At 47.8% G+C, this 10,393-nt stretch overlaps 1 long non-coding RNA gene across 1 annotated transcript in view; it reads right to left on the bottom strand.

The window, feature by feature from the left end:
• LOC106697792 overlaps window positions 1-6,899 on the bottom strand; it is a 13,499-nt gene extending 6,600 nt beyond the window's left edge. The window contains exons 1-4 of the long non-coding RNA XR_001349034.2: window positions 6,795-6,899; window positions 5,908-5,975; window positions 4,535-4,837; window positions 392-555 (exon numbers count right to left, since the gene is read on the bottom strand). This is a non-coding gene — a long non-coding RNA (uncharacterized LOC106697792). The remainder of the gene's footprint in view (window positions 1-391; window positions 556-4,534; window positions 4,838-5,907; window positions 5,976-6,794) is intronic.
• Between the last annotated feature and the right edge of the window lie 3,494 nt (window positions 6,900-10,393).

Raw genomic sequence — 10,393 nt, 5'->3', positions numbered from 1 at the left:
TTAATTCATATGAATGAACAGTATCTGAGGGTTACTTATTACGTGGGGTGCCCAGGAGCTGGCTCAGACTTTGTCCTGCAGCAGGTAAACCAAACTGCATATGTACACCTTTAGACACTGCGCACAACACAGAGGCCAGGCATATGCGCAAAGCACACTGGGCAAATAATCTAATAAACTGGTTAATTTGAAGTCAGTGTATCTATAAAATGGTCTGTAGGAACTAAAGCAAACTACTGTTTTTATTTAGAAAAATACCCTGTGTAATCAAACTAGCCTGCTTGAACCCACTGGAGAAATACAAATGCCTCCTTCAGTCGAAAGAATCATAGCTGCCCCATGAATACAGAATGAAAACTAACTTAAAATAGTTTTAATTGAATCCACTTACTATGCAATGTTTCCATGTATACTTTTCCTGGCAGTTGAGGCGGGTGAGGTGAAAAGATCATCTGACCTTAGCAGACCCGAGTTCAAGTTTGGGCTCCAGCGGAGATCAGCTGTGTGTACGCTGGCACATCACTTAACTTCTTAGAGCTTCAGATCCTCTCACACCTATAAAATAGCTTCAGTTGTGGTTACACGCGGCAATATTTGTAAGGATTCTAGACCTCAGTTTACCACTAATAACTGTCATGACTGCAGGCTAGCCATTTAGTCTTTTGGTATCTCAGGTTCTTAATCTATAAAATGGGACAATGACGCCCACCCTGTAGACTGTTCAAGGATGTTATTAGATATCATTAAGCAGCAGATGCGAAGGTGCTCTGAAGCTAAAGGAGCCTTAATGTGGCCAGGTTAGCACACAGCCGAGACCACGCTCTTCCCCAGGCCCAGAGGCCGGGTCACAGCGGCCCCCCTGCCCTCTTCCCCCATCACACCTGCCCTGTCCCCACTCTCAGCTGAATAATAAAAGCCCTACCTATTCATATTTGTGAGGTGCCGCCAAAGTTGTGCTTCGAAGGAAATGTATAATGTAACGCTTACACTAAAAAGAAGAAAGTCTAAAAATGATTTAAACATCTACCTTATGAAGCTAAAAATAAGGAAAAAAATAACCAAACTGACCAGAAAGAAGAAATATTACAGATCAGAGCCGAAGTCAACGTAGAAAAGGGACAAACAATAGGCAGACAATCCGTGAAGCCTGAAGCTGGTCTAGATAAGGGCCCAGAGGGCAGCAGAGCGTGCGGAGGTGGGTGCTGGAGGGGGCGATGGTGGGGATCTCTGGAAGCTCTTTGCCGGCGGCCTCAGCGTCCTCAGTGAAACAGGAAGCCGTAACAATCTTCCTGGTTTTCTAGTTGTATATGGAGAGTCCAGTACCAAGTACTCCCTCTTGGCCAGAAGCTGAAGTCCTCGAAGCAGCTGTCTAAAGCTGAAACCTCCTTTTGGTACAGACCCCATCTTTCTCACCTACTAAAGGACACCTTTCGGGCAGTTCTTCCCTGTCTCTCCCTCATTATCAAATTTTTGTTCTCTACTGGATGATTTCCACCGTACAAACATGCACTGCTTCTCCCATATCAAAGACAACAAAGCCTGGCCGGCGTGGCTCAGTGGCTCAGTGTCGACCCATGTACCCAGAGGTCACCGGTTCTATTCCTGGTCAGGGCACATGCCCTGGCTGCAGGCTCCTCCCCAGTGGGGGCCATGCAGGAGGCAGCCAATCAGTGTTTCTCTCTCATTGATGTTTCTATCTCTATCTTCCCCTTCCTCTCCCTCTAAAAATCAATAAAAACATTTTTTTAAAAAACAACAACAAAAAATCTTCTTTTAATCCTACTTCCCTCCTCCCCCCCGCCATTAAATTGCTCCTCTGAGTAGCCAAACCCCTCCAATCAGGCCATCTTCCCCTCCACATAAACTGCTCTCATCACAGTCAGTAAGAACCACCAAACTGCCAAATCCAACAGTCAACACTCAGTCTTCATCTTACAACAGATCCAGACCTACAAGCAGGACTTGTCCCAGGAGACCACTCCCTCCTCCCGGATATATTTTCTTTGCTTGGCTCCAGGACACTGCCCTCTCTTGGTTTCCTCTTCCCGGCTCACTCATCACCCCTTTCTCCTTTGCAGGACCCTCTTCCTCTCCCCAACGTCCTAATACTGGAGTGCCCCAGGGTCTTGGCTCTCCTCTTTTCTCTAGCCACTTCCGTTTCCATGGCGATCACACCTGAGCCCATCACTTCAAATACCATTATTATTCCATGATGCCAACATATAAATGTATCCTCTGAAGCTCAGACCTCTCTCCCAAATGCCAGGCTTGACTATATCCACTTGTATGAATAGAGAAATTTCCAAGTTAGCACGTGTGACACTGCTTCTACCCTTAGTATCCCCGTCTCAGTTAGTGGCGATTCCATAGTCCAATTGCTGGGCCCAAAACATCCTTTATCTCAGACATATCATGTCCATTAGGAAATCAAGCTGGCTCTACCTTCAAAATATACCCGAATCCAAGTACTCCTCACTGTCTTCCCTGATACCACTCCAGTTCATGCTACCACCGTCTCCCTCCTGGATTACTGCTCTCCCCTCCTAAGAGATCATGTAGTTCTCAGTTCAAAGTTCTCCAGTGGCTCCTTCTTCATACTCCTCTCCAGTCACACCGGTCTCCTTGCTACAATGTAAGTCCCATGAATCAGGAACCTTTGTATATTCTGTTTTCTCCTAAACTCACATCACAGAGCCTGGCCTAGTAGCAGACTGCGCAGTAAGTATGTGTTGAATGAACAAACTATTCCCAGGCATCACCTGAAAACAGTGAAGGAGAGGGAAGGAACTTCCTCATCTCTCTGACTCCTGAGCAGGAGTGGGCAAACTACAGCCTGCAAAGTGAGCCTGCCACCTGCTTTTATAAATAAAGGTTTATTGGAACCACAGCCAAGCCCTTTATTTGCATACTCTCTGTGGCTGCCTGCCCACCACCATCCCAACAGAGTTGAGCAGCTGCCACAGAGGATATGAGGTCCACGAAGCCTAAAACATTTGCTGTCTGTTCTTTACGGAAAAATATTTCTGTCCCCTGACCTAGAGGGTGCAAGGGGGAACTCGGCTACTCTTTGTTGCTCACACAAACATTCAGGCACCAAACTCAAAGAATGAAACGCACTCAGGCTTGGGCAGGCATCCAGCCACTCAGTACCATACAAAGATGCAACAACCCCGCTGTGGGGTCAGTTAGCTGAGAAATGCTCCCACCCCATGTGCAGGTGCTATTCTGTCTGTGGAGGCAGCAAAAAGTAGCCATGTCTGCCCGCACACGTCACCAATGGGAAGACGAGGGAAATAGGTCTATTTTTTTTTAACTCTACTTCAATTAATCTCTCAAGAGCTGAAAAATTTCTCCTAACTGCTTATTCTTAATCGTGCTCCCACAAAAGGGCTATTTGTATCATAGACTTTGACTAAATGACGCATTTCAGTTCCTTAGAATAGAGCCAGATCTCATCCATCTTGTAGACAGAGCCTCTTGGCACACCCACCAGTGGGTGCCCTGGGGGTCAGCAGGGGCTTCCCAGGCAGGTGACCTGCGCTTGAGAAAAGCGAGGGGTGAGCTGTGGATCCTTCCAAAACGAGCCCGCTGTGGGCAAGCAGGCGCCCGCGGAAGGCTTCCCCAGGAAGCTGCCATGGCTCTCAGCAGGGCTCAGGGTTGGGTCTGCCCTGGGCCTGTCCCAGCCTCCCTGGGGTCGTCTTGGACTTGGAAGGACTCTATATAAAGGAGCCCACTGAGATCTAGATTTACACTCCGGTAATGGCCAGAACCAGACCAACCACCGGGCGCCTGCTGACCCTGGACCATGAGATATGGAACTTGGCTGCCTTTGCTTTAGTCACTGAGGGGAAATATCCCTACTTCTCCACTCTGGTCACATCTCCCACGGGCGTGGGGCCCCTCTGTAAGGAGAAAGAAATAAAATTCTGTAATGTGAAGAAGAGAAGGCTGCGGAGGGCCGATCAATTAAATGGTCCACAAAAGATGATGCCTAACCATGACTTTGTAAAATGTAAACAAAACCCGCTAGACTTCGATGGAAGACAAGGACCTTAATGGAGAGGTAATTCCACCCGATTGTAAAAGCAGTTCGCCACCGAAAATGCCAGGTGGAAAACTGATTTGAGAAACATTCTAAATGATCTACATACCCGAGAAGAAAACAAACCTTGAATGATGGTCAGCCATAGCAATGGTGTCTGCATCCAGGGCCCAAGGGTGGGGGCGGGGGCGGGAGAGGGGTACATGGAGGCCTTATTCTCTGGAGAAGGTTAAGACCAGGGTGGTCCTGCTAGGATGGTGTAACCTTACCCACATCTAGAGAACTGGGTTGGAGAAACCTCTCAACCACCCTGTGATCCTACAAATAATTAAAGTAAAAGGAAATTCAAGGAGAAAGAAGAGGCAGAGGGTTGTGGTGGGTCTCTAGTCTTGGCCTCCAGAGCACTGCCCTGGGCTTACGGGTCCCCAGGGTACAGATCAAGATGGGCTCCTGGAGGTGGATGTTGCCAGCGTTATTAGTAACAGCACTTACAGGGGCTGCTTCTCTTCTCCAGGGATGCTGGGGACACGGAACGCTCCTGCAGGACACTGGGCTAGGCCTTTGCTAAGTGGAGGGCTCTTTTCCTCGGTGTGGATGAAAGGAGATGGGTGTGGTGACAACTCAGAGGACAGATCTGTTACCTGAAAGTCAGGAGCCAATCATGCTGGAGGCCATGAAACAAGAATTCACAGCCATCTACTCACTGGTACACAGGAGAGTTGCTCTGTGGCAAGCTTGGACTTCACAGGTGTTAAGCAACAGAGTTAACAACTTTACATGATCAGTCCCCAGGCACTGTGAGGGAGGAAACGGAGGAGATGCACGGAGCATACAGGCATACACAGGTAATTCTGTTCCAATAAGGTGTTAAAGGGCCGGTTGCCTCTGACCTAAGGAAAATGCCCACGCGTGAAGTCACGTGGAATTAGGGCAGGAGAAGGAGGCTCTCTCTCTGCATCCTTGCCTGACGCACCCCATCGCCTTTGGTGCCACGAGGGCGGGGCTGCTAAAGCCTCTGTGTGGGGGTGCCTCCCTCCCTCTGGGAAGGCCACTGTCCCCAGAGGAGACCCCCAGAGTTCAACCTGAGTGTGTTTTCAGGAACGCTGGCCTCTCCTCATCTCCACCTGGAGTGACACCCCTCCTGTCCTCCACAGGGACATCCCATCCAACCCAGGGCCAGAGCCTTCTCTGGGAAACCCAGCCCCTCCCACGATGTCCCAGGAGCCTGGGCCCTGTCCCTTTGAGCCTGGCACACTGCAGCCTGGGGCTGTGGCCAGCTGCTGCGTGCTTGCCTCTGCCTCTGCTGCTTCTGCTGGGCTGGGAGTAAACGTAGGGTCTGTGAGAGGAGGCAAGACAGGCGCCTGGGCTGTCTCCAGGCTCCCCCCCAACAACGGGCTGTGCCTCAGCATCCCAGTGCCACCTGCTTCAGAAAGACACGGCCTTGAGTGTCACACAGGAATGTGCCTTCCTCTAATGAGTGTCACTGGTACCTCCTGTGCCATTTTAATTTCAAGACACTCCTCTTCTTCCAGTTCCTGGGCCGAGCCATCTGGAGGGACGTCCCCTGATAACGAGGTGAGGGTGAGGGCATGCTGTCTGCTTATCCCATCGCCCCAGAACTGTCTGTCTGTGTCTGATACTTCCTCGGCGGCCTGGTGGGCCCTGCCTCCTGCACTGACCTGCCCTCTCCAGCCTCTCCCTGGCTCTGCCCCACTCCCCCAGCTCCATCCCAAGGTGTCTGCCCTGTAATGCTGCCAGCACAGCCTGTCTCCTCACCCACAAGCCTGCAAACAAGGCCCGGTGCAGGGGGAGGGCAGGAAAGGCCAGCGACGTGGAACTAGAGGAGAGAGGAGGCCCCCTCTCACCTCCGCATCCAGGATGGGATGTGGCTGTTCCTCCCCAGACTCAGAAGCAGTTCCTAGAATCTTGGTACCTGTGAGCAAAAGAAAACTTTGCCTAATGAATGAGGAAATCGAAGCCCTCAGCTCAGCTTGGCCTCTTGACTCCTGATCGACACTCTCCTCATGACATTAAGCCGCCCCAGTCTAAACTCCTGAGGTCACAGAATACCCCAAACCTACAGGAGGGACCAAACCTGTCCAGTTGGCACTGGGAAGGGGTCCCTTCCCGCCCAGGACCAGGGAATGTGGCTGAAGGGAACCCAAACCTTCCTTTTGCAGAGGAGATGAGACTTTCAAACTTCCACCCAGTGAGCTTCCCACTAAAGCCCTGCTGATGCCTTTTCAACAAATGCATGCCACTGGGACTTCTTAGAACACCATGCGTTCTCAATGCCCTGGAAAATAATTCAAGGAACACAGTTTGTATCCACACAGTGCCTCTGTAATATACATTTTGCATAATTATTTGAGGTAATTAATGGGGACTAGATTAACTTTTTTCACTCAGCACAGGGACTAGTTGACAAGCAGAGTTGTCAAGCATTTAAAACAGAAGGTAACTGTCTCCATAAAATTTCCGTTTTCATGTTCCTGAGGCCTGGGTTGGACCCAGCGACTCTTTGCGACCTTTTATAAATTCACTGATAAATGAAAATATAAATCTATGAAGTAGAAAATCAAAGTAATGTTTCTTCAAACAGAGTTTTCCTTTTTCTTACTCCAAATCTATCCTGATAGATGCAAATTAAAACAATGAGATACCACTTCACATCTATTAGAATGGCTAACAATCCCCCCACCCCAAAAACAAAACAAAACAACAAAACACACAAAAACAAAAAACAACCCACCAAGTGCTGGCGAGGATGAAGAACAGCTAATTAGAATCCTCATGCATCGCTGATGGGAATGCAAATGATACAACCACTTTGGAAAACAGGGTGGCAGTTCCTTATAAACATTCACTCACCATATGACTCAGCCATTCCTCTCGTAGGTGTTATTCAAGAGAAACAGAACATCTATATGCAAATATTTATAGAAGCTTTATTCATACTTGCCACACATTGGAAATAATCCAAATGTCCATCAACAGGTGAATACGTAAACAAACGGCCACACGTCTACAATGGAATACACCTTAGCAATAAGGAGGAATGAGCAGCCTCTCCAGGGCGTTGTACTGAGGAAGAAACCAATGGCAAGAGGTCACGTGCTGTATGACTTGATTTATGTAACATTCTTGAAATGACACTATTATAGAGATGGAGAAGAGTTGCCCAGTGGCTGCAATGGGTGAGGAATGGGGGTGGGGGCAGCAGTAGGTGCTGGGGAGACCTGCTGGTGAGGGGAGAGCTCTGTGTGCTGGCTGACGTGGTGGCCGCACGCGCCTGTGCATGTGGCGGAATGAATGGCACACCTGGCGGTGGTGTCAGTTTCCTGGAACCCATCCTGCACTATGGTTATGTCAGATGCAATCATTGGAGGAAACTGGCTGAGGGTCCAGGAAACCACTTGGTACTGCCTTGGCAACTTCTTCTGATGCTATACTTATTTTAAAATGAAATGTGAATACACATGTGCATGAGTGCACACATATGTATGATGCAGGAAACAACATGGATGACTCTCAAACACATTATGTCAAGCGAAAGAAGCTAGGCACAAAAGGCTACATTCTGGATGAGTTCATTTATATGACATTCTGGAAAAGGCAAGACTTCAGGGGTGTAGGGCAAGTTCATGGTTTCCAGGCATTACATGTGAGGCAGCACAAGGGACTCCAGAATGATGGGACCATTCTGTGTCCTGTTCGCTGTGGGGTCACAGGAATCTATACATGTGAGAATCAATAAAGGGAAACTTCATTTAAAACGGAGTTGGGGGTTAACGGGGGACCCTCATGCACTACCACTGGACATCAATTACAGACACCAACAGGAAGAATTGTCAAGTACAGACCTGGACAGGAGGAGACCTTACATGCCAACACTACTTCACTTGTCCAGCAACTCAGCCAATGAGAAACTGCCACCACCCTGAACACTCACTTTCCTCCAATAGACTCCTTCAAACAACCCTGCGCACGTCCTCCTTTCTCTCTATAAAATAATGCTCCTCTCCCTAACTCACTGGATTTGTTTGTGAATTTTGCTATAGTTTGCTTGTACCAATCGCAATTCTCCACTATTCCCTAATAAACCCATTCTGCTGGCAAAGTAACTGGCTGTTGAATTTTTAAGGTTGACAATGTGTTTAAACTCATGGAACTATACACCAAAAAAGAGTGAATTTTACTGCATATAAATTTAAAAATAAACTTTAAGAAATAAAGTCAGTAAAACACAGAAAACCTCACCTTTCAAGGAACGATTGTGATTACTTTTGCATAAATTACACATTTGGTTTTCACAATTTAAATGCCCATAGTGACTCTACCCTGGGGGGGGGGGGCGGGGGAGGGATTCCCTGAGACTGTGTGACTAAAGGACTGCCTTTACATTGAATCTCTTCAGTGCTTTAGATGTTAGCGATGCAAATGAGAAGTTGTAATGGGTTTGGTGTGTTGACCAGCCAGCTCAAATTATTGCCGGGCATTCACCAAAGCTTGAATGATCACACCATGAAATTAAAATCTGAACAGAATGGTGGAAAGGTAACTTGAAGCCAAAACAAGATTTGGGGGGAGAGAGAGGGAGAGAGGGAGAGAGGGAGGGAGGGAGGGAGGGAGGGAGGGAGGGAGAGAGAGAGAGAGAGAGAGAGAGAGAGAGAGAGAGAGAGAGAGAGAGAAAGCTTGGGAATTATTTGCAATATTTCAATTCATTTCCTGTTTCCTTGAAAATGTTTTCAGTTTGCTCTCACGGGTTCAGGTGTCCCTTTCACATTCAGCAGTTGATTCTTTGGACCCATTTGGAGTGTGGAATGTAAGAGTCTGCTCTCCACCCCACCCCACCCCGTGGGTCTTCTTTCAGCAGGTTTCTTTAGTGACTGTGGACAGGTGACTAATAGGTCAACACCTTTGAATTTCAAGTCACCACTCTTGTGCTCAGTGTTTTCTTTATGTTATCTTTGGCTGGGTTCCACACCAGGAAGTTTAACTGTGATGTTGCAGATACATCTCAGAGTTCTCAAGACTTCTTTCTCCGCATCGTTGCATATGCGCACGAAAAACTGAAATTTCAGGTTGCATCTGGAATTTAACCATCAATAAGAACGGCATCTCTTCTGTGGCTGCGACCTTCCCACCCCTGGGAAGTGTCCATCACTGAGCTCATGCTGAGCTTCCCTTCATGTGTAAAAACAGGACTTTCTGGCTCTGAGCTCAAAGTGCCTCAAGCAGTACTGGCTAGAATCACATGCTATCATGTTATAAAACATTCAGCGCTTAGTTTAATTTACTAGTTCAGAGAGACAAGCCATGTGGGCTGTTTCTGTTTGTTTATACTCTTTTACTTTAATTTTGACTAAAGTAATGCTGTTACCAGGCTGAACAGTACCATTGGCCTGCGCGCATGAAAGCCCAATAACACACCAACAGGAGTTTGCAGCCAAGAAAGTGAGGATTTCTGAAGGAGATGGCGCCATGCCCGGAGTCACAGGTGGCTCTTGCTCACAGACCTGGCTCCCCGATGGCTTCCTGGGCATGGATTATACAGGAAAGATCACTAATCATGGTGACTGCTGATTAGTTGGTGCTAGGGGAGGGGTATCTGATCCTAGCCTTTGGTTCTGATGTCAGCCATGGAGTTACTCTGTCCAATTTCACAAGGGCTTGTTCTGTGGGGTTGTTCTGCTTTTCTGGGTCCGGAGCTAAAACACCATTGAGACTAGATATTATGTTTAGTTGGATTGAAAACTGTCTCAATAGTCAGTAGGACCTTGTTTCTAAGACTATTGGATGCTGACCAGAACCTCACTGTCCTGAGGGCTTCATGATTAAGAAGGGAGGGGAAGGGGGATGAGTCAGCATTAGGTGAGGCTAGTTTGAGTCTCTGATATTTGTGAAGACAGAGTTCCCCCACGGCCTGTTCTCCGGACGAACCACTTTCAAGTGTCTGAGCTGATATATATTTGTTAATATGTTTTTATTGGTTTCAGAGGGAGGAAGGGAGAGGAATAGAGATAGAAACATCAATGATAAGAGAGAATCATTGATTGGCTGACTCCTGCATGACCCCTACTGGGGATTAAGCCTGCAACCCGGGCATGTGCCTGGATCAGGAATCAAAGCCTGACCTCCTGGTTTATAGGCCAACACTCAATCACTGACCCACACCGGCCAGGCTGAGCTGATGCTTTTAGTATTAACCTCTATATTTCTAAATAAAATGTTTGTTTTGCTTCTGAAGGCAGTAGAATATGCCACCCTGGAATATGACTGTAGGAGTTCAGGACACACTCACCCCCCTCACCCAATAAGCCACTTTGATTATATTGACTATTTTGAGCT

Source organism: Myotis lucifugus, unplaced genomic scaffold (genome assembly GCF_000147115.1).
Source record: "Myotis lucifugus unplaced genomic scaffold, Myoluc2.0 scaffold_102, whole genome shotgun sequence".
In the NCBI taxonomy this organism is placed as follows: Eukaryota; Metazoa; Chordata; class Mammalia; order Chiroptera; family Vespertilionidae; genus Myotis; species Myotis lucifugus.
This window is presented reverse-complemented; position numbering and strand designations above follow the sequence as displayed.